At 46.8% G+C, this 23,520-nt stretch overlaps 1 pseudogene; it reads right to left on the bottom strand.

Moving 5' to 3' along the window:
• LOC144890791 (outer mitochondrial transmembrane helix translocase pseudogene) overlaps window positions 1-21,519 on the bottom strand; it is a 52,715-nt pseudogene extending 31,196 nt beyond the window's left edge.
• Between the last annotated feature and the right edge of the window lie 2,001 nt (window positions 21,520-23,520).

Genomic DNA, 23,520 nt, shown 5'->3' with positions numbered 1-23,520 from the left:
GCTTTGCGGGGAAAGAATGGCCTCTAAAGGTGGTTTATATATATATATATTGTTGCGGATATGGGACTTGGCCTCCATATCCGCTTGTAAATATTCCCCTATTTCCCCAATACTCCCCAACTATCCCCAATCCCCCATTCCCTAGTCCCATTGTCTGTAAACAACACTCTGTAGAACCGACCTTCCCCTTCTTCCCCCATTAAATGTCGTGCCCAGGTCCACCGCATCTCACGTAGACAACTTTCGGACCTCTTGCTAGTTATTCTTAGTCTATGTCAGTTAAGGACTCGTTTCCATTAATTCTGACTCTTCGTTGCACCAGAATGTGATCGTATGGCACCAGTAGTGAGTTTAGGACCTCCCCATACCTCCTCCCATGTTCCTCATGAAACAATAACAACAACTACAACCACAGCGGGGGCGGCGCGGCCGCGGTGCGGGGAGTGTGCGTCCTCACACCGGCTTGGTTAGCCGCCATTGCCATGTGCGCCCACGGGGTTACCACGAAGGGGCTGGCTGTCAGCTCCTCGTCAAGGGCGGAGCCCGGTAACCCCCGCACCCAATAAGAAGCAACGGGCCGATTCCAACTGGGGCGGAGCTAACGAGCCGAGGGCGTGTCACTCCCCGCCGGATATACGCAGCCACTTACCGGACGTGAGGTCAGATGCGCCTCAGCCACGAAAGAGAACCAGACGCCACCTCCGAGCGCTGTGAGACCTCCCGCATCTCTGGACCGGACCGGGTCGATTCTGTCCTTGAGCCAAGAGTGCACCTTGAGCCATCGAATACCCGCCTTCCTTGCCATCAATCCCCGTGTGAGTCAGTCTTGTCCCGTTTATCTGTCGTCTGTCGGGGCTAAGATAAGACCGTGTTTAAGTGCCCACCTTTCTATGCTGTCTCTCTTGTCTTTGTAATCTAACCTTCCGCAATATTATAACCTCCTCCGGAGGTCTTGAGAACTGGACCCCTGGTGTCGTGTCATTTAATCCAGCCGTTGTGTCCTTTCCATCATTGATTTAGCATAGCGCGACTTAGTCAACGTTCGAGTATAATCGGGTAACTTGTGCGAACACGGCGGCCATTCCGCTCGGCCCAGCATAACATCTTAATAAGTCGTGTCCGTAACAATTGGTGTCGAGAAGTGGAATTCGGACCTGGGACTAAATTTGTTAGGCCCAAATTTTGGAACACCAATTGTACCATTAGGGTAACAATTGGTGTTGGGAAGTAGAATTCGATCCGGAGCGCGTTTCCCGCGCTCGAAATTATAACGGCGAAATTTGATTGTGTTTTACAAAATATAAAAACCCGAATTTTGAAAGTCGCGCTATGGCAGACCAAGTCGGCTGGGGTCCGGTAGAGGAGAGTGAGGCAGGGTCGATCCAGGACCAAATTGAGGGACATGAGGAGAGCGAAGCAGTGAGGGTAGCAGACGCACAAAATAGCGTCGTTGCGCCCGACGTTGCGGGCGCGCAAAATGGCGCCTCGCAAGAGCGCGCGGTAGCCGAGCCCGCTGTATCAACGGGCTTTAACATGCAGCCGATTGACATGCAGGCCCTCATTGCGCAGCTACAGGCAGCTGTACAGATGAGTATGGGGAGCCAAATTGAGCGATTGGGTGAGCGGTTGGGAAACCAAATTGTGGGAATGAGGGCTGATAGTGAGCGATTAGAGGGCCAAATGGGGGCAATGAGGGACGAAGCGAGGGGTACCGGTGAGGGGTTAGACAAGAAATTTGGGAAGTTAGACAATAATTTTGAGGGGTTAGACAACGGGATAAAAGAGGTAAAGAATGGGTTAACGGGGGTGGAAAACAGAATGGCTGCCCAGGAGAATCAGTTAGAGGGGGTGAAAAATGGGTTAGAGGGGTTAGAAAACAGAATGGAAGGCAAATTGAGGGACATGAGGAACCAAGCGGAAAGGGAAGTTAAACAAATGGGGCAGCAGATAGAGGGGGTCAGAATGGGGGTAGAAACCAAACTGGATGCTCACAGGGAGGAAATGGAGCAGATGAGGGTGGCATCTGGGCAGGAGATGCAAGTGATGGGAGAGGAGATCAGAAGAGGTGTGAGTGAGGAGGTCGGAGGAGTGCGCGAGGAGGTGAGGCACTGTAAGGAGTGCATGGAGAAGGAGGTGAGAAAGGGGACTGTAAAATTGCAAGGGGGTATAGAGGAGTTGACGCTGGGAGTAGAACAACTGACAGTGGGACAAAAGGAGTTGGGGGACCAGGTAAAGAAGAACACAGCGGTAATAGAGGGTTTAAAATCGACACAGAAGGAGATGAAAAAGGACATAGGGGTAATTAAGAAAGAGTGTCAGACGGTACATGAGGACCTGACGAGGAAAATGAACAAAGTGGTAGAGGTGATGGAGGTTAAAGAGCGGGAGGTGCGGGAGCACATAGAAAAAAATAAAGTGGAGTTAGAGGAAGAACTTAAAGGGGCGCACGAGGAGATGAAGGAGGTGAAGCAGAAATTAGAAGAAGTGGAAGAGGGGGTGAGCGAAATTAAAAAGCGACGGAGAGAGGATAAGAAAGAGATAAAGGAGGAAGTAAAAGAATTGGTCCAAAGTCTGTGTTCGAATCGTGATGATGTGCTCATTAACCGGATGAGGGATTCGCAGGTGATGGAGGAGAAGCGAAGAGGAAGAGGACCCGGTGTAAGTGGTGACCAATATGGTCGTGCGTATGATGCGCCAGGTGATTTAAGAAGCTTGGGGGTCGAGATGGACCCGGGTGTTCATGAGAGGCCGTTGGTGAAGTGTGCGACAGGTCTGGTGTGCGAAAAAGGAGGTGTGCAAGAAAGTCCGACTCTGGGGTGTGTGAGGAAAAAGTGCGTGCCAAGGAGTGAAGGTGCTGGCGAGAGTGAGTCGGTCGTAGCGTGTGTGCGAGGGAGTACATGGAAGCGCGGTGTGGTAAGTGTTACAGAGGGTGTGATGGGAGAGTGTGCGCGAGAGTGTGCGTGAGAAAGGTGTGTGACGGACAGGTGCATGGGGAAAGAGTGCGCTGTCAAAGGCAGGGAAGAATGCACGCCTGTGGTGAGTGTTACAGAGGGTGTGACGGGAGAGTGTGCGCGAGAGAGGTGTGTAACGGACGGGTGCATGAGGAAAGAGTGCGCTGTCAAGAGTAAGGGTGAGTGCGCTGTCAAGAATGGAGGTGAGAGTAGTGAGAGTGACAAGGAGCGTGAGTTGGTTGTGACAGGTGAGAAAGGAAGCACACCTGGAATGGTAGAGCGTGAGTGGGAATGCACGCTGGAATTGGTAGTGAGGCACGTGGTTGGGTGTGCGAATGAGAGCACACCTGTGATTGTCACAGAGGAGGTGACCGAGGAGGGGGCGCGAAGAGGTGTATTGGTGAGGTGTGCGAGTGACGAATGTGTGCCAAGGTGTTCGGTGGTCAGGTGTGTGACCAAGTCTGTGAGTGGAATGAGAGTACCTGGGTGTGTAAGGAAAGGTACGAGGAGCATGGAGACGGCTGGATGTGTGAGTAAGGAACGGGCTGCGGGGTGTAAGCATGCAGGTGAGGCATCGAAGGTAACCGGGTTAGAGGTTAGAGTGACTTTTAGCCGAATCGGGCCCTCGGTGCGTGCCGGGCCTCGCTTTGAACGGCCGCGTCCGTGCTCCACTAGGCGGAGCGGGCAGCCCGATAGAAAGGGTCGTCATGGCGACCACTTTTTGTTGAGGCAGTCCGGCAGGTCGAGATCGGGACATTGGATGGCTCCACGCCGAGATGGTGCGTGGGATCTCGGCCCGGGTAAGCCCCCGTCCCTGCACCGAGTGCCGGACGCATCCAGCCGCTGGCACAGAACAACCCGCATTCATGGCTTGGCTTTACGAAGCCGGGCTTTGGACAGGAATTGGCGCACCGAGAGGCATTAGTGAGTAGACTGTGTGATGAGGTTAGTGTTTTGGACCCAAAATTAGAGAAAAACAAAATTTGATGATTGGCAAAGGATTGGCAGTAATGATTGGCAGATGATGGGCAGTGATTGGCAAATTTTTGATTTGTTGAAATTTGATATGCAAAATTGGTAGTGAGCGATGGGCCCGGTGGGTAAGGGTGGCATCCCTGCCACCCTTCCCATAACGTGGGGCAAAGGAGCAATAGATTATGGGGTGTATGGCAGTGAAAACTAGCCCGGGTGGGTTAGGTTATATTGTAGGGATCTAGCGAAGATGACAGTAGGTAACGTTAAGATTAGTTAGTGACTGATACCTGTAGTGGGGACGCAGGTAGATTAGTGTGGATTATAATGACGAGGGAGCGCAATAGTTTAAAGGGATGACTGGGAAGCGCAAGTTTCAGAAGGGAGTAGTTAGCTGAGATGATGCCGTGTGTGTGAGAATTGAACAGGTGTGATTGCACAGGTGTGCAACTGAACAGGTGTATGGAGCAGTGTATGAGTAGTAAGTGTTGTGGATCAGCGCGAATGCGCTTGGGGAGAGAAGGGTGCAGGCGGCACCAAGAATGAGAGCACAGGTGTGCAAGTACAGGTGTGTGGAATATATGGAGCAGAGAATGAGTGGTGTGGAGAGAGTTGGAGTAAGTGGTACGGAGTGGTGTGCATGGTGCGAAGGTGTGAATGGGGGAAGAGTGGACCCCCATCACGGATACCCGGGGCGGGTAGTGTAAGTGTAAGGTAGAGGGTACAGGTAAATTGTGGTTGGATATTGGCATCTGTGGTGCGGGTGACAGAATGGTATTGTGGACGGGTGCATTAGTGTTGTGGAAATGGCTGGGCGTGTAGCCTGTTAGTGCGTGTAGTTGGTTGGGCACTCCACCACTGTGAGGATGTCGGCCAGGTGAGGCCGCAGGTGGGCTCTGGGAACCGGTAGTTGTGAGTGGGTGCCTGAGGATCCCGGGTGTGGATCGGGCAGCCCAGTGCCAGAGAGGGCACCGAGTGGGGAGAGCGCCAGAGGGCCTTCCCCAGGTAGTTAGGTTAGGGTAAGGAGCAGGTAAGCTCGGAGGCAACTGCAGTGGTGGGGGTGTGCAGGTGGGTAGACCGGCTAGGAGAGTTACACGTCGCAGCCCCGAAATTGTGCGAGGGCACCGAGAGATGAATCGGGGGAGTGAGACCCCAAATTGAAAAGCACCACAGTTTGGCCAATGGGAATTGGTTTTTAGAACCCATAGTGTAAGAGGGCCAATGGTTTGGCAGGAGAAAGACCCCGGGTAATGTAAAGTTGTTAAAGTCATTTAGGAAATAGTTAGGATTGATGAACCTGTCGCACCATACGCAGCCACTTACCTGTGGTGATGATGATGACTCCACACCTGTGTTTTCTTTGTTTTGTGTTACAGGAAATGAGATTGCTGTGGATTGGTGAGACGCATCACGACGTGGATGAGACATTGGGGTGATTCCATCTCTCCCTCCTTAGGAGGGACTGATGATGAATTGGTAATGGCAAATTTTGATGTTGAGTTGGAGAGATCAAATTTTGATGAGAGTTGGAAATAGCAAATTTGATTGGTTAGGAGGGAGAGAAGACGAATTTGGTTTATGGGAGGAACGGGGAAGACAGTAGGGACGTTTGTTGATTGGTAAAGTAGATGTTTATGGGTAGTGTTGTGTTTTGTGGATGCAGTAAGGGAGGGGCCATGTAGGTTACCTGGTGGGGGGTGGGGGGGCGTACGGTAGGAACGTACCTGTCTCACCTGGTTCCCATGTGCCCCCAGTGTGCATTACCTTACATTGCGTGCACTTTTGCGCCCTTACCACCTTACTCACTTGTCTTTTCTTTTGTCTCCCACCTCCGAGGATCTGGCTTTGGGGCAGAGAGAGAGGAGAGAGAGGTGCTGGCTCCGCAGTTGTGGGCCTGCACTTTCGCTGCTTGCTGCCTGGATCGATACACCATATGGACCGCAATTTTGGTGGCCACCCACAATGGACCGCAGTTCTTTTGCGGCCAAGCACCACCCATTGATGGACCTCTGGGTCAACGTGGCACCTATGCCAAACAGGTGAACCACTAATAGTTGGCCCCCTTGACGGCCACAATAAAGAAATGGACGCGGTTGGCGCCTTTCTTTATTTCTAGGGAAGCAAGAAGGCCAAGTGCACCACACGAAGAGCAAGAGACACCTGCAGGGTTAGGGGTTGTTGTTTTTATTTTAATGAACAATGGTGACTGCACCGATTGGTGCTGGGGTGGTGCTTTTGGTGCTTGGATGGGGTGCTCTGCACATTATTAAAGGCCGTAAGGCCACAGAGCACTCGTGGGTTGGTGTATCGATGCTGGCATGCGTGCTCTCTCTATGCATAACATCTGCATGTGTTCCTCCAAAAACAGGTCCTGGATCGTAGTGTAAATATCAGCGTAGTCTTGTAAATAATGCTCCCTACCGGCTGTATGTTTAGTTTGAGAATTCTTTCCGCGATTCGGTTATCCTGTGGGTGTGTTTCTGTGAGGAGAAGGGTGCAACGTCGCAGGGGGACATATTTACTCATTTGTGAATATTTGTAAAACTGTCGCACTCAGGGTAGAGTTAATAGTAGAGGGAACTACATCTGAGTGCCACACTAAAATAGGTAAAAATTTATCGGGTCGGGACGCCCCGAGGGTAGAGAAGGGTGCAATGTTGCGGATATGGGACTTGGCCTCCATATCCGCTTGTAAATATTCCCCTATTTCCCCAATACTCCCCAACTATCCCCAATCCCCCATTCCCTAGTGCCATTGTCTGTAAACAACACTCTGTAGAACCGACCTTCCCCTTCTTCCCCCATTAAATGTCGTGCCCAGGTCCACCGCATCTCACGTAGACAACTTTCGGACCTCTTGCTAGTTATTCTTAGTCTATGTCAGTTAAGGACTCGTTTCCATTAATTCTGACTCTTCGTTGCACCAGAATGTGATCGTATGGCACCAGTAGTGAGTTTAGGACCTCCGCATACCTCCTCCCATCTTCCTCATGAAACAATAACAACAACTACAACCACAGCGGGGGCGGCGCGGCCGCGGTGCGGGGAGTGTGCGTCCTCACACCGGCTTGGTTAGCCGCCATTGCCATGTGCGCCCACGGGGTTACCACGAAGGGGCTGGCTGTCAGCTCCTCGTCAAGGGCGGAGCCCGGTAACCCCCGCACCCAATAAGAAGCAACGGGCCGATTCCAACTGGGGCGGAGCTAACGAGCCGAGGGCGTGTCACTCCCCGCCGGATATACGCAGCCACTTACCGGACGTGAGGTCAGATGCGCCTCAGCCACGAAAGAGAACCAGACGCCACCTCCGAGCGCTGTGAGACCTCCCGCATCTCTGGACCGGACCGGGTCGATTCTGTCCTTGAGCCAAGAGTGCACCTTGAGCCATCGACTACCCGCCTTCCTTGCCATCAATCCCCCTGTGAGTCAGTCTTGTCCCGTTTATCTGTCGTCTGTCGGGGCTAAGATAAGACCGTGTTTAAGTGCCCACCTTTCTATGCTGTCTCTCTTGTCTTTGTAATCTAACCTTCCGCAATATTATAACCTCCTCCGGAGGTCTTGAGAACTGGACCCCTGGTGTCGTGTCATTTAATCCAGCCGTTGTGTCCTTTCCATCATTGATTTAGCATAGCGCGACTTAGTCAACGTTCGAGTATAATCGGGTAACTTGTGCGAACACGGTGGCCATTCCGCTCGGCCCAGCATAACATCTTAATAAGTCGTGTCCGTAACAATATATATACAGACTTGGCATTTAATATGGAATTTTTTTTTTTTCTTGACTTGGGTTTACTTTCTGAACTCAGTATATCAATCTGGTGAGTTTATTTTACCCTTCGGTGATGTCTTTGTTGAAAGAACCATGTCACTGATTGTCTTTCGCAGCAAGAAGTCAATAACAGGCTTATATCACAGGTGGCGTGACAAAATGTAAGGACAGGTACATTTGACGATTGGCTTCACAATCGGGTATATAAAGGTTGTTGCGTTCTGTATTAGTGGAAAATAACTGCTGCACATCTACAAAAGTTATTGCCGCTTCCTCTGTGGATGGTCCGTCAACTTGACAATGCTGTTTGTCATGGAGTGGTGGCTTTACGAAATTCTGGCATGAAACAGCGTGCTATTGCTCGGCAGTATGGCATCACAGAAGGTCAGGTGTCAAAGATCCTGAAACGAAATGCTCAGAGGGGTGTCCCTACTCCAATACCGAGGCCAGGACATCCACGCAGAACCACAAGGAGAGATGATTGCCAGCTGCACCGGTTAGTCTGCAATGGCCGTACCAAGTCAGCTAATCGGCTTAGGGCTGAGTGGCAGCAACTGACAAATGTGCCTGTATCCAGAAGGCTAGTCAACCAACGACTGGTTCAAGCAGGCTATCGTGCCAGGTGTCCCCTGAGAAAGCCACGTCTGACCAGACAACACAGCCAGCGCCGATTGCAGTGGGCCAGAGAGCACCATCAATAGCAGCCAGGACACTGGAATCATGTGAACTTCAGTGACGAGTCTAGATTTCTGGTCTATCATCAAGATGGCCGCGTCCAAGGGCGCAGACAAGTGCATGAAGCCCACAACGAAGATTGTATAGTGCCAAGAGTCCAAGCTGGAGGTGGTGGGGTGACCGTTTGGGCTGCTTTTCATGCAGGGGGCAAAACTGACCTGGTTGTTCTGAATGGAAATCTGAACCAGTGCAAGTACAGGGCCATTCTGGAAGAAACATTGCTTCCATTTGCTCGTGCAGCCTTTCGAGGAAACTTTGTCTTCCAAGATGACAATGCACGGCCTCATCGTGCTCGCATGATCCAACACTTTCTTGCTGACCGTGGTGTAGAGCATATGGAGTGGCCTGCCATGTCCCCGGATATGAATCCGATAGAGAACTTGTGGGCAGAATTAACGCGTCAAATCGACAACTTGGACCAGCAGCCTACCTCTGTGCGTGAATTGCAGCAGACTATTGTCACTGCATGGCAAGCGATTCCTGTCCAAACCTTGGCAAATCTCGTGAACAGCATGCCTTGACATGTACGTGCTCTCCTGAATGCTCGTGGGGGTTACACGAAGTACTGAACTGTAATTTTATTGTCCGTTATCCCAGTCATAATTTTGCTTTTTATATTTGTTGAAATTTTTTTTGGCTCATGTGTGGAATAAAGAGATACTTCTGGAAAACGTACAGAAGTTTAACAGTACTGTCCGTGAATTGAGTTCGATATCAGTTTACATCACTTTCAAGGATCAATTTATTTGCTTCGAAATGTCGAATGTGGTTTTTGTTTCTTTTAAAGGTCACATTAACAAAATCTAGAATAATTTCAACATAATTCCAATGAACTTTTGGTTCTAAGTCATCTTGAAAAGTAAGTTCACCCCCCAAAAAAATATATTCCATATTAAATGCCAAGTCTGTATATATATATATATATATATATATATATATATATATATATATATATATATATATATATATATTGTTATGGATATGAGAATTGTGTTTGATTGTTGTAAAATCTCACCCTCCTTCCTCCATTTGTTGTGTATAAAGGTCAAAGGTCGTTCCCGTAGTTATTCCATATACAATCACGTAGCAAATATTAGAATTCCTTTGTTCTGTAGTTATCTCCTTATTATGTGTATTAGGTTAAGGTTCTGTCTTCCCACTAGTTAACACTGCATTGCACCAAATGAAATAAGGTAGAATCCCCTTTCAATTGCCACCAAAACGAAATTGCCGGCAGCGTTCGCTGCCCTTTGGCTGGGGCTCGCTCAAATCGCCCCAAAACCTCCATTAGCACATGGTTAAGCTGGAGAAGAAGGAGGAGGAGCTGTCGGATCATGGGCGTGGCACCACCTCGTCATCAAAGGTGGAGCCAGCGAGCCCCGACCAGCCAACCAGGGCAGATGAAATACCATCACGGGCATGGTGCGCATTGATCTTGAAGCGCGTTATATAAGCGCCCACGCAAGCCTTTTCGCGGCAGATGCGTGACCCAGCTGAGTTCTGCACAAGTGAGATTTCTGCAGAGAGCCGCTTCAACCAGCCCCGTTTCAACCTACCGCACGGAGCCCTGACGCGCTGCTGTGAACCAACCTGCCGGTGCGCGGTGTACAGCCAAATACTTGGAGCTGCCGGCTCCTCGCTTCCCGCCCGGAGTGGACCTGCTCGCTGTGCCCTGTGATTCCACCTGCTCATCCCTCCAAACCATTCCTGCCATTCCATCTTGTGTACGTGAGTTTGTTTTGTTTGTTCTGTCCTGGGGTTGTAAGTAAGACTGCCATAGGTAAGCTAGCGTTGCACTGTGTCCTTCTGGTCCGTCCCTCTTTCTGTAATTATTTTCTTATTCTTCCTTCTCCCTTGGTTTCTTTGAATTGTAAATAGTAGTAATAAATTATATTCGTATTTCCTACTTTTGTTCTGCTCTTCTTCACATCCGTTCGTCTTTGTCTTTTCCCCATTGAAAACCTGTGGCACGATTGGGCCAACGTTCAAGGATCGGGTCTAGTCCTTGTTAATAGTTCGTGCCGCGGTTGCTAAAACCGCTCGGCAATTAACATCTGTCCGCGGTACGAACGGGGCTGCACACCTGCCTTTCCGGAGGTAGCTGTGTAGCGTCAGGAGCGGAGACGGCCAGTGAAAATAGAAGCGGGGATTAACCCCCCCCCCCCCCCTTAAGGGGAGTGCCGTACCCCGGTTCCGCAACAATATATCCGGACTTCCGTTTCCGGTCTTGCTGGCGAGGGTTCGTTTATTCGCAGCTCTACACGCTCTCCATCGAAATCGAAGTTAAGTAATTGTTCCCATTTGTATTTTCGTTATAACTGTATTTATTTTATGGTGTATGTACGTATATTGTCCCGACGAAGATTTTCAGTGCAAATCTTTCATACCTGTATTGAAAATCGTGTTAATTCGTGTCGTGTCTTGAGGCCTTGTACAGTGTACACTGTACAACAATGAGGCTTTGTTTTTCTCTCAGCGGTCCGTCGTTTGTGATCCAATAACTTTCGTTCTCTGTTTTCCCAGTCTTTTCACCCCATAGCCTACTTCCTTATGTAAATCTCAACTCAAAAAAAAAAAAAAAAAAGACTACCTTCTCTGTGCTCATTCGTTTATTCATTCATATTCATTCGTTCGTTCTTCGACCACGTGTTTCTCCCCCATTTCCCCAGATAGATTGTCAAATTTCAACTCGTTATTTTATCGTCCATGCAATATTGTTTGATTATAGTTAGTTTTGGTTTGAATTTCCTGTAACTCATAATTAATTAATCGTGTTCTGCTCCTCGTGTGTGGCCTTGTAGTTGTACCCCCGTCGGTGTTTTGTTAACTTAAGCGTGTTTTGCTTGGCTCTTAGTTTTTTCCCTTCTACCCCGAACATAATACTCTGTCTAACATTCTAAATCCCCACCCCCCCCCCCCCCCCAAAAAACAAACAAACAAAAAAACAAACAAACAAAAAAAAACCAAAAACATTTATTTTCCTTTCTCCACGTGTACTGTTGTCTCATCCTGTATTTTCTGTCCAGGTGTGCTGTTCGCCCCGCCCCCATTATCTCCTTGCCATCCACCGTTTGCCCTGTTCACGTGACTCGTGGTGGTCCCTCTCGGCTCTCCCCCCGTTGGTATTTTGTGCATAGAAGATTGTTCACAGTTCTGTTTAAATATGATTTAAATATGTTTAACCTTTCCCCTTCTGTGTTTTATTCAGTGGTATATTACAACACGCTGTTTTTCTTCATATTTAAAAGGCTTTTCTCAATTTCCTCTCCAACTCATTCCACTTCAAAAAAAAGAAATTCAATATCTTATACGTCTCCCTCACTACATGGTCTAAATTCACATTCATTCCATCCCTCCTCCATCGTTCTGAATCGGATTGCTAACTTGAAAATCACAACAAACCCAATTTGTTATCAATGTTCGTCTTTCATTAATCATCCACTTTCTAAACTCCCCTCTTGCCCCTCCCATCCAAATCCCCCCCCCCTTGCACCTACACTCCTAAACTCCCCCCTTGCCCCTCCACTCCTGAACTCCCCCCTTGCCCTTCCCCTCCTAAACTCCCCCCTTGCCCCTCCCCTCCAAATCCCCCCCCTTGCCCCTACACTCCTAAACTCCCCCCTTGCCCCTCCACTTCTAAACTTTCCCCTTGCCCCTTCCCTCCAAAACTCCCCCCTTGCGCCTCCCCTCCTAAACTCCCCCCTCACTCCTCCCCTTCAAAACTCCCCCCCAACCCCTCCCATTCAATTCTCCCCCCATACCATTCCTCTCCAATTCTCCCTCCTCCCCCCTCCTCCTCCAAGCTGCCTCCTCCCCACTTCGTCTCCCTTCTATCTCATACCTCCACCCCCCCAAACCTTCTACTTTCCTCTGCCCCCCCTCATACAACCCCTCACTGTGCCTCATCCCTTCACCATCAAACCTTTCATCCTCCTCATCCTTCCCTTTCTTGGAACTCTTCTGCAATATCTGACACACTATGAACTGCTCTCCCTACCTCCCCCTCTAATCCTTCATCTTACCCTACTCCTCCCCTCCCCTGTCCTGTACCTGATGCTCCCCCTCTCTCTTCATTAACGGTATGGACCTCAAACATCCGGGGCCTTCGCTCAAACCTGACTGATCTCTCCATACAGGTTGCTTCTGACAATCCAGACTTGATCTGCTTAACAGAGACTTTCTTCCCTCAAGATGTCTCTGATTCCTTAATATCTCTTCCTGGTTACTCCCTCCTCCGGTATGATAGACCTGAGCCTCGGCCTGGTGGTGGGGTGGCTATCTTTATCAAAAACTCTCTTCCTCACTCTCCTTGCACTGCCCTCTTTCCTCCTCACCCACAGGAGTACCTCTGGCTACGGCTTCCTCTCCGCTCCCACCTTTTGTTCATATGTGTTCTGTACCGTCCCCCAAACAGTGATGACTCCATCTACATTTCACTGTCTGACAACATGGACCAACTTCTATCCACTCATCCCAACTCTCTCTTCCTCATATGTGGTGACTTCAACTGTCATCATGCCACCTGGTTGGGTGTGGGTTCCTCTCTCACCAGTCATGGCACCTCAGCAAAGGACTTCTGTGACTCACTGGGATTGACACAATCTGTCAATTTCCCGACCCGGATCTCAGCCAATGGAGTATCTTCTCTTCTAGACTTGGTTATGACAAACTTCCCTGCTAATGTCTGCTGCTCTTCTTCTGCTCCAATCGGTTCTTCTGATCATGTGCTTGTCAAAGTGGACATCTCTCTGGCCATTCTCAGAGAGCCTCCTCAGCGTCGACGAGTCTGGCATTTCACTCAGGCCGACTGGGACGGTCTTCAAGCAGCCATCAATCGTCTGGATTGGTCTCCCATCTCCACTGCCTTTGACATCAATTCTTCCTGGGAATTCTTCCAAAGCAAACTGATCTCTCTCATGCACAGATTTATCCCATCTCGCCTTCAGTTGTCTTACCCTTCCTCCCGTCCATGGTACACTGAATCTTGTGGTGAGGCAGTTGCCCTGAAACAACTTGCCTTTGCCTCTTGGACGGCTAATCCAACTGAAGACAATCTCAGTTCCTTCCACCAAGCTCGGAACAAGTGTGTGTCTACCCTCAGGAGTGCCAGGAAGCACTATCTCTCCTCACTCAAGAATGAACTCTCAAACCTGTCTCCTTCCTCCAAATCCTGGTGGCGTCTGGTCAAATCCGTTTCTGGTGTTTGTTCCCCCTCCATCCCCTCCCTTACCTCAAATGGCCACACAGTTGACATCGCATGTGACAAAGCCGAATGCCTCAACTCTGTGTTTGCCTCAAAATCCTTAGTCCCAAACCCATCTCTCTTTGTTCCCACCTTTCCCAGTCGAACCCAACTGCTCCTGAACTCTGTGTCCTTCTCTCCTGACAAGGTGGAGGAGTTTTTGTCAAACCTCGACTCTGATTCTGCAACTGGACCAGACGGCATCAGCCCACGGGTCCTAAAATCCTGCTCTGTCGCTCTATCTCACCCTCGCTCTGTTCTTTTCACCCTATCTTTTGCTCAAGGTCATCTGCCAGCATCCTGGAAATCAGCTAACATTACCGCTTTACACAAAAAAGGTGCAAAACAGATCCTTGCAACTACAGACCAATCAGCCTGCTCCCAATTATCAGCAAAGTCATGGAATCCATCATTGCTTCGGATATGAAATCTTTCCTCTTCTCCAATGGCTTGATCTCTGATCATCAATTTTGTTTCAGACCAGGTCACTCTACTCTGGACATGCTGCTTCTGCTGTCTCAACAATGGATGGAGGTCCTCAATGCCAAACAGGAAATCAGAGCTGTCTCCCTTGACATATCACGTGCCTTCGATACGGTCTGGCACCCAGCTCTGCTCACCAAACTCTCCTCCTATGGTATCCATGGAAATCTCCATGCATGGCTTGCGGACTTCCTCTCTGGTCGTAGTCAACGTGTGGCCCTGAATGGATTTCTCTCATCTCCCCTTCCTGTTCAGGCTGGAGTTCCCCAAGGCAGTGTGCTGGGCCCTGTGCTTTTTCTGGTCTTTATCAATGATCTCTCCGACTCTCTGGAAAATCCTCTGTATCTCTTTGCTGATGACTCCACTCTCTGCCGCTCCATTCCTCTTCCCTCAGATCGGCAGTCTGCAGCCTCCTCACTCTCTGAAGACCTGGACAAAATCACAGACTGGTCAAACAAGTGGAACATGTCTTTCAATCCTGACAAATCTCACTCTCTTACTATGTCTCTCCGAAAAGATCGACTGGACAACCCTCCCATCTACTTTCTCAACAATCCTCTCCAAGAAGTTCTGTCGCTCAAGCTTTTGGGTCTCACTATCTGCCATGATCTTTCTTGGGAAAACCACATTTCCAAGCTGGCCTCCAAAGCCAGTCGCTGACTGGACATCCTCCGTCGTGCGAAGTCCTTCCTCGGCACACCTGAGCTCCTCACCACATACAAGGCTTTCATCTGCAGCTCAATGGAATACTGTTCTCCCCTATGGGCTGGTGCTCCTGCCTCACACCTGGCTCGGCTTCACGCTGTTGAATCCAAAGCTTTCAAAATTATTGGAATCTCCCGCGATGAAGCTATCTCTGAGGGCCTTTCACTCACTCACCGCAGGCAGGTAGGTGGTCTTTCTGTCTTCTACCTACTCCTCTCCGGCCTTGCTCCCCCAGCTCTCTCTGTGCTCTGTCCCCCAAATATTCCTACAGGTCGCACAAGATCTGCCAGCAACCCTCTGATGGTTAAACTGCTGAAATCTCGGCTCTCTGCTCACCTTCACTCTTTCATTCCTCTTTTCTCCCGCCTCTGGAACAAACTCCCACACTCCCTTCAATCCCACTCCTCCCTCCAGGTCTTTAAAACAGCTGTTCACCACCATCTCTTATCTTCCCCCATCCAAAACCTTGATCTTTTCTACCCCCACTAATTCACCCCAGATCCATCTTGTTTGAAATTCCAACTTCTTTCCTGGAAGTCCTGGCAGTGTCCATATGTTTATACCTCTCCCACCCCCCCCCCCCCTTCACATGCCTCCCCCCCCAAAGCCCTCTCCCTCCCACAGATCTCTCGATGTCTCCATGTCTCTCGGTCCCTGCTCTCAAATGTTGTGTTTGTGTCCTTCCCCCTCTCTCCCCATCTTGTCTACTGCTCCCGATGTTATTTGTTTTATGTGTCTGTTTGTCTTTCTGTGTGACTAATGTTCGCTCTTTCACGAGCCTCGATCTTGTATACAAAAAAACAAACAAAAAACAAACCAAAAAAAACAATATATATATATATATATATATATATATATATATATATATATATATATATATATATATATATATATATATATATATATATATATATATATATACATATATATATATATATATATATATATATATATATATATATATATATATATATATATATATACATATATATATATATATATACATATATATATATATATATATATATATATATATATATATACATATATATATATATATATATATACATATATATATACATATATATATATATATATATATATATATATATATATATATATATATATATATATATATATATATATATATATATATACAGTATATATATATAAGAAGAAGAAGATAGAATATAGATAGATAGATTGTAAAATAGGTCATACTTCATTTTGTTTTTGCATGACCGTCATTCCCTCTGTTGGCCAGTGGACATGATTTTTATGCCTTCCCCAACGAAGTTGCCGGACGCATTATGTTTTCAGGTTGTCCGTCCGTCCGTTCGTTTGGGCTAAACCTCGTTTTTCTCAGCAACCATATGTCTGATTGAGACGAAACTTTAAGGGTAGGAGTGACACACATGCAGTATGTTTTTATGATAATTGTGATGTAATAGGTCACGTGGTATGGCAGCCATCTTGGAGTATAAGCAAATAATTAATAAATTATTTCTCGGAAACAGCTGAATGGAATTTTTTTTTAACTTGGCACATTGTCAAGTACGCCCAATGTGGAACAAGAGCATGATAATCATGACATCATCGGTGAAGTGGTACACCAGCCAAAAAATGTTTTAATCAAATTCCTTATCCTAAAAATCTGAAATTGCATGCACATATCAATGACTCATTTGTATTTAAATATTAAACTTATGACATCATAGGTCACATGGTTTGGCAGCCATATTGGATTGAAGGAAAATATTAAATAATTATATCTCTGAAACCGCTCACCCTATCGATGCGAAATTTTACAAATATCATCGAACAGCACTGTTGCATATAGTTTGAAAATGTTGATGTCGTAGGTCACATGGTTTGGCAGCCATATTATATAGAAAAACGAACCTTATCCGATCAACACGAAACTTCACAAACGTGATCCCCTACCCATACATATGCAGAGTATACATTTTTAAAGGTCATATGTCATGTGGTGTGGCAACCATATTAGCTTGAAAGCCGATATTTAAAAAAATACCTTCTCTGAAACTGCTTCACCGATTGATGTGAAACCTGTCACGTCTGGTAAAAATGTGATACTTGAGAACAGCTGAAGGGATTTAAACTTGTTTATTTTTAGGACACTGAACGATGGCATCTACACGTTGTGGGACTATGCGGAGGCATATTGGTGACACAGTCACATTGTTCTAGTTGGTCTTTACGAAGAGGTAAAGTGGACACATCGTAGTTTATTCTCAACGATCCAATCATGTATTAGCAGCAATTAGTACAATACAATACAACTAGCAATTACATGCAGGATCACTGCTAAATAATCCATCATACAGTACACGTGCGTGAGTGTAGTTAAAATTCATGCCGCTTTAAGTTATCTTACTATAATTCACCAAATGTCCGTCCGTCCATTCGAAGGTACCGCAAAAACAGCTCAACCGATCGCAACGATATTTTGGGTGGGTATTCCTGGGACCCCTGGGAGTAAAATAGGCTATATTGTTTTTCCAAGTTTTCCAATTTTTCCAAACACGATGGAATAATATTCACCAATATGAACAGTGATGTGGCTTTTGTTGAAATTCTATGTACCAGGAGAGAGTAGATCGACTCCTGAAGAACACTTCCTATAGAAACGTGCAGCTCTGAAGTAACACGGCAGCATGTGCAAAGCGACTGAGAAACAGGTGTAGCGGCTGCTTCCGTGTTACAGATTCGGCGCGCACTCTTCACACATAAACGTGTGACTGAGAAAGACGTGTAGCAGCCGCTTCCGTTTTGCAGAATTAAATCTTTTTTCAAAATGGGCGCCATGTACTGTTTAGATTTTGATGATTTGCGTGTGATATGATTCTACGGATGTTTATATGAATTGTTTAAAATAAAAAAAGCCTTCTGATATTTTGCCTTTTCATTTGGGCCTCCCAATTGAAGCCCCGCCCGTAGGGCGGGTACCATTGCTAGTTGTACTAATTTACTGTGCCAGGACTGCTAGGAAAACGGACAATGATTGGGTGTGATCAGGGGATAATGCTGATCCTACCGGTAGTAGGCTATGCATCGTGACTATCTGGAGTTTGGGCAGTTAGAAACACATGTCAATGTCACTTTGTCTTTTCTTTTGAAAGTAAATATGAACTTTTCTAGAGCATTATTTGGTTCCTCCTAAGAACACAAGGGTAGTCCAGCATGCACACAAGATTTTTCAATGTCCCTTATGTTCTATTGTTTGGCATTTTCTACAAGCCATCGAATGTCCCTTCTTTTCTATACTTTGCCACATGGCACACACCATATAAAGGGGCCTTTTCTATGCCCATAGTATTTTCCCTAATAATTTATATTACCCCTTCATCAAAGAAAGTAAGACAAAAAAACAATATCGCATTCCAAATCATGAGTCTAACTGCATGCAGTGGGGGCACGAACCAGGTTTTATGACCCTTTTTTTCACACACCACCATGCCAGTGAAAGTCTCCACCTTGACGGTATTCTCTACCCATCTCTTCCACAATGGCGAATCATGACCGCCTACGCTCCGACGGTGGAAAGAACTGGGAAGGGGCCGTGTGCTATGTGCAGGAAGGGTGTCGGAGTGAACTCCATTCAATGTACAATGTGTGCTGAGTGGGTTCATCAAAAATGTAGTGGTTTGAGAGGGTCTTCAACCAGTGTGGCAGCTACATTCAAGTGTAAGGTGTGCACAGAGGAAGCTGCAGATGGAGGAAATGTTGAGTTGGATCTTGGAAACGGCGTGAAGCTGGAAGGTGTGAAAACATTTTGCTACCTCAGAGATGTGTTGAATGGAGAAGGTGGATCAGACTCGGCAACGGTTGCTCGAGTGAGATGTGCATGGAAGAAGTTTCGGGAACTGAGTGGCGTGCTGACGAGGAGGGGAGTGCCGTTGAAGCTGAAGGGAAAGGTGTATGCTGCATGTGTGAGACGTGTTATGATTTATGGGAGCGAGACATGGGTAATGAACGTAGAGCAGCAACGAAGGCTGGAAAGGGTGGAAATGCGAATGGTTCGGTGGATGTGTGGAGTATCGTTGAGAGAGAGGAAGACAAATGATGAATTGCGAAAGATGATGGGAATAGAGCCTGTGATGGATGCTGTGAAGAGGAACAGATTGAGATGGTTTGGTCATGTGTTGAGGAAGGATGAAAGTGACTGGTTGAGAAGAGTGATGGAAATGAATGTTGAAGGAAGTAGAGGACGGGGAAGACCGAGAAAGACTTGGCTGAAGATGGTGGAAGAAGAAATGCGGGCAAGGGGGTTAACAAGGAGAGATGCAGAAACTAGGGCAAAATGGAGAAGATTGTCATGGGGACCGCAAGGCTAACCCCCGCTCTAGCAGGGACAATGGCCTTAACATGCCTGTTGTTGTTGTTGTGGAGGTTGGAGAGCATTTAAAAATGTTTTTTTTTTTTTTTTTAAAGAAAGAAAGGACCTTCCAACCAGAAAGTAAAACTATATCTACTCCGCGAGTTTGAGCAAATAAGCAAGAGCAGACCGGGTCGGGCTCAGGTGACGTTTCACCCACTTCACAGCAAGCTTCCTTCGCCCAACGGACCACCAGTTCTGGCACGTATTGGGTTTTTATTCACCATGTCCCCGCTTCTGGTCACGTGCCGGTGCTCGAGGTCAAATTGAAATGTATATATATATATATATATATATATATATATATATATATATATATATATATATATATATATATATATATATATATAACTGCCTTTTAAGGCCATTTTTCCCCACAGAGCGGTGTTTGGCCTTTTTTTTTGGGCACTGTGGTCCCCTTTTTGAAGCAATGTTTTATGGATGCCCTTCCTGCCACCAGCCCTTTTAGTCGCCTCTTGCGACACAGGGAATTACCAGTGGACTTGTACTCAATTTGCTGACCTCAGAAGGATGATAGGCTGAGTCAACTCCCCTGGTGTAAATTCAGCGATTGACTGGGATTCAAACCCAGGATCCTGGGATCCCAAGCCGGCACCCTAACTGCTAAGCCAACACCTGGCTGTCAGGGTCAGATGGAGGAGTTTTTATTTTATTTTTGCAAACCTCAAGCAAATGAACGTCAAAGTACATCATTTATGGTTTGCCCTGCTCTTTTTTTATTGTTACTTACACTTGATGTGTGGTGTTGTATGTGTGTGCGCTTGTTGTTGTGTTTCCGGTGCACGAACATGGGTTGTTTCATGTCTGGGTCGGCTGTGAAGAGGCGTGGATTGGGTGATTGTTGGAGTTTCTGTTGGGTGTTGTACATACGTGGGTTGGGGATCGAGTATTGTTGTTTGTTGCTCACCTTATCCAGCTGTTTGTACCATCCAGTTTTTTGCCATTGCTGCACTTCACAAATGTAGGCTTTAGGGGAGCGTGGCCAGGCGGAAGCCACTCTAGAGAAAAAGGCACATGAGCACGCCTGAAATTTGCAAAAAGTCACGTGAAAGACTCTCAGAGCATGAGGCAAAAGATTATGTGGTCGGATGAGATGAAAATTTAACTCTTTGGCCTGAATGTAAAGTGCTACGTCTGGCGGAAACAGAGCACAGCTCATCACCCATCTCACACCATCCCTACCATGAAGCATGCTATGGGAATGCTTTTCAGCAGCAAGGACTGGGGACTTGCAAGGATAGAGTGAACATGAATGGAGCCAAACACAGGCAAATATTTGAGGAGAACCTGCTTCAGAGTGCAAAAGACATTAGGCAGTCACGAAGATTTACATTTCAAAAGGACAATGATCACAGGCATGCAGCCAAAGCAACACAAAAAAAAATCACCTTTGACTTTATTGAGTATTGACATGTGCAAACCTGTGACAATAAATCTCAACTTAATGCATTTTAAATTCAGGCTGTAACAACAAAATGTGAAAAAGGTAAAGGGGTGTGAATACTTTCTGACGGCCCTGTAACTGTATATTTACAGGAGTCAGGCTCATCATGGAGAAAGGTAGAACTGACAGAGGGAAAACCATCAGGGGAATGAATGAACAGGAAAAGACGAGAGCGAGGGGAACGGAAAACAATAAAACTAGTAAGGAAGATGGTTGGTTAGGAAAGGTGAATGGGGTAGTAAAGATAAATAAATAAAAACACCTTTAGAGGCCATTTTTCCCCGCAAAGCGGGGGTTGGCCTTTTTCGGGCACCGTGGTTGTTGTTGTTTTTGTTGGTCCCCTTTTTGAAGCAATGTTTTACGGCCGGATGCCCTTCCTGCCGCCAACCCTTTTTGTCGCCTTTTTACGACAAACAGGGCATTACCAGTGAACTGGTACTCAATTAGCCGGGGTAGTAAAGATTGTTGGTTAGAATTTCGGATGACAATAAATGGTGGTGCACTGGTTGCTTGAAGCCCTGAAAGGAAAAGCAAGACAAACCAGCCTCTAAAACATGGTTCCATAGATGGGAGAACAGAGAAATAAGAGTTGAGGTGTGCAGTCAGACTGGATTTGGAAAGTTTAAGCAGGAGAGGGTAACTGTAAGAATGCATGCATCCTGGAACAGATAGGGGAGTTTGGGGGGCGTGGGGTCAAGGACTGGGAGAGCAGAGGGAGAATATCAGAAAATAGACGGATGAAAACAGAGAGGCAACCGACTTACCTGTGACGTAAGAGCACCCTGTGTTTGGGCCTCATCACAGGACATTACAATAATTTGGAGTTTAAGATTCCACAGCATCCACGAGAAACAGAGGTGATGCTGGGGTACCAGCCGATAGCGAAGAGCAGTACTACACTGAGCTACGGAGATCGGTCTTGCAGACTGAGAGTTCGGAGGAGAGATTTTTTATCAATGGAGGATGCACAGTTTGTGACTGGCTTTGGAGACAAGTTTTGCTATGTCGTCAGCCCAGGAAAGGTCATGGCTGATAGTGAGGTCAAAAAGTGCAAGAGATTGAAGCTCTTCCAGTGGATGATCAAGGAAATTGATAGGTGGGTTCATTTAGCAATCCCTCCGGAGCGACAGAGTTAGACTGAGATTTGTGTGGATTGAAGGATAGGTTCCATTTATCAGACTAGTGTCTGATCATTTCCAGGCAAACAGAGATAGATTTAACTGCTGTCTGTGTAGCAGAGATGAGGGTAATATTTGCTGCAATGTGGAGTCGTCTGCAACAATTGAGAGGGATTGCCAGAGCATCGGAGAGTATTTGGGGACAAATGGCCAGAAGACAACTTGTGCAAGGATTCTGTTAAGTTCGACGATTACATTTCAGGAAGGCAAACTTGAGGTTATACGGAGAGGGTTTCGTGCTGTATATTTATATACGGAATGGGAAACCGTCAAGGAACAAATGTACAGAAGATTTGGGACGTGAGAGTGAGTGAGACATGATTTGTGGCTAATGCTTTCCTTTGAGGTCAGGTGCATGTGTGTCCGACTGCTAAGGCCTTGCTTTGATTTCCATACAACTCCACAACCCTTGACCGATCCGCAGATCCTTGACCGATCCACAGATTAACTTTTGCTTTGGCTTTAAACATCAACCTTCGTTATGGCCTCCTAAAGGCAAAATAACCCCATCTTCAAACCCACTGTATTTCCGAAGTTAGAAGCAGGTAAAATCAAATCAAATGATGCTTTTCAGCAAGGTGTGCAAAACCAAGGCTGTGCCATCTGGGACATCCATTATTAACTGCAATCATGGCAAGTCTTCCCACTGCGTTTGCAGTTGGGAACGTTGAAGCAATTACCCAGCTCAGTGTAGTTGCATTTGTGTTCACAAAAGGCCCACAAAGTAGCTCTCCAGCAGTCCATTGACGTCATATTCAGATGCTCGTGTCTCTGAGGCATTCGCTGGAGTGTTTGTACAATGCAACTCTAGATTTGGTGTCTTTTATTATGAGCCTTGATGTTGCGGAAAGAAACAACCAGCATCAACTCTGATCATCAGCTTGGATTCCGTTTGAAGCCATCAACTTTGACAATGCTGCTACTTCTCTCTCAACAACGAATGGAGGCAATGAATCTTCAACAAAAAGTTAGAGTTCCCTCTCTGGCCACATCTAGGGTATAGTGCTCGGTTTGCCAAGCTTTCTGCCTGTGACATCAAAGGCTACCTTCGTTCTCTGCTTGCCAACTTCTTCCACTTATGCAGTCATGAGTCACAGCCCTCAATGAAGCCGTCATGTAGGGCCTTCAGAAAGTATTCACACCCCTGGACGTTTTTCACATTTTGTTGTGTTACAGCCTGAATTAAAAATGGATTAAATTGAGATTATTTGTCACTGATCTACACATAATACCCCGTAATGTCAAAGTGGATGTTTCATAGAAATTTTTCCAAAATAATTAAAAATGAAAAGCTGAAATGTCTTGAGTAATTAAGTATTCAACCCCTTTGCTATCACACTCCAAATTGAGCTCAGGTGCATTCAATTCCCTCTGATCATCCTTGAGATGTATCTACAACCTGATTGGAGTCCACCTGTGGCCATTTCAATTGATTGGACATGATTTAGAAAGAAACACACCTTTCTACATAAGGTCCCACAGTTGACAGAGCATGTCAGAGCAGAAACTCTACCACAGAGTCCAAGGAACTGTCAGTAGAACACCGAGATAGAATTGTGATGAGGCATCAATCTGGGGAAGGGTATAAACCAATTTCTAAAGTGTTGAATGTTCCCAAGAGC

Source organism: Myxine glutinosa, chromosome 2, assembly GCF_964187855.1.
Source record: "Myxine glutinosa chromosome 2, kmMyxGlut1.1, whole genome shotgun sequence".
In the NCBI taxonomy this organism is placed as follows: Eukaryota; Metazoa; Chordata; class Myxini; order Myxiniformes; family Myxinidae; genus Myxine; species Myxine glutinosa.
Note: the sequence above shows the minus strand (reverse complement) of the source record. Positions and strands in the feature narration are given on the sequence as shown.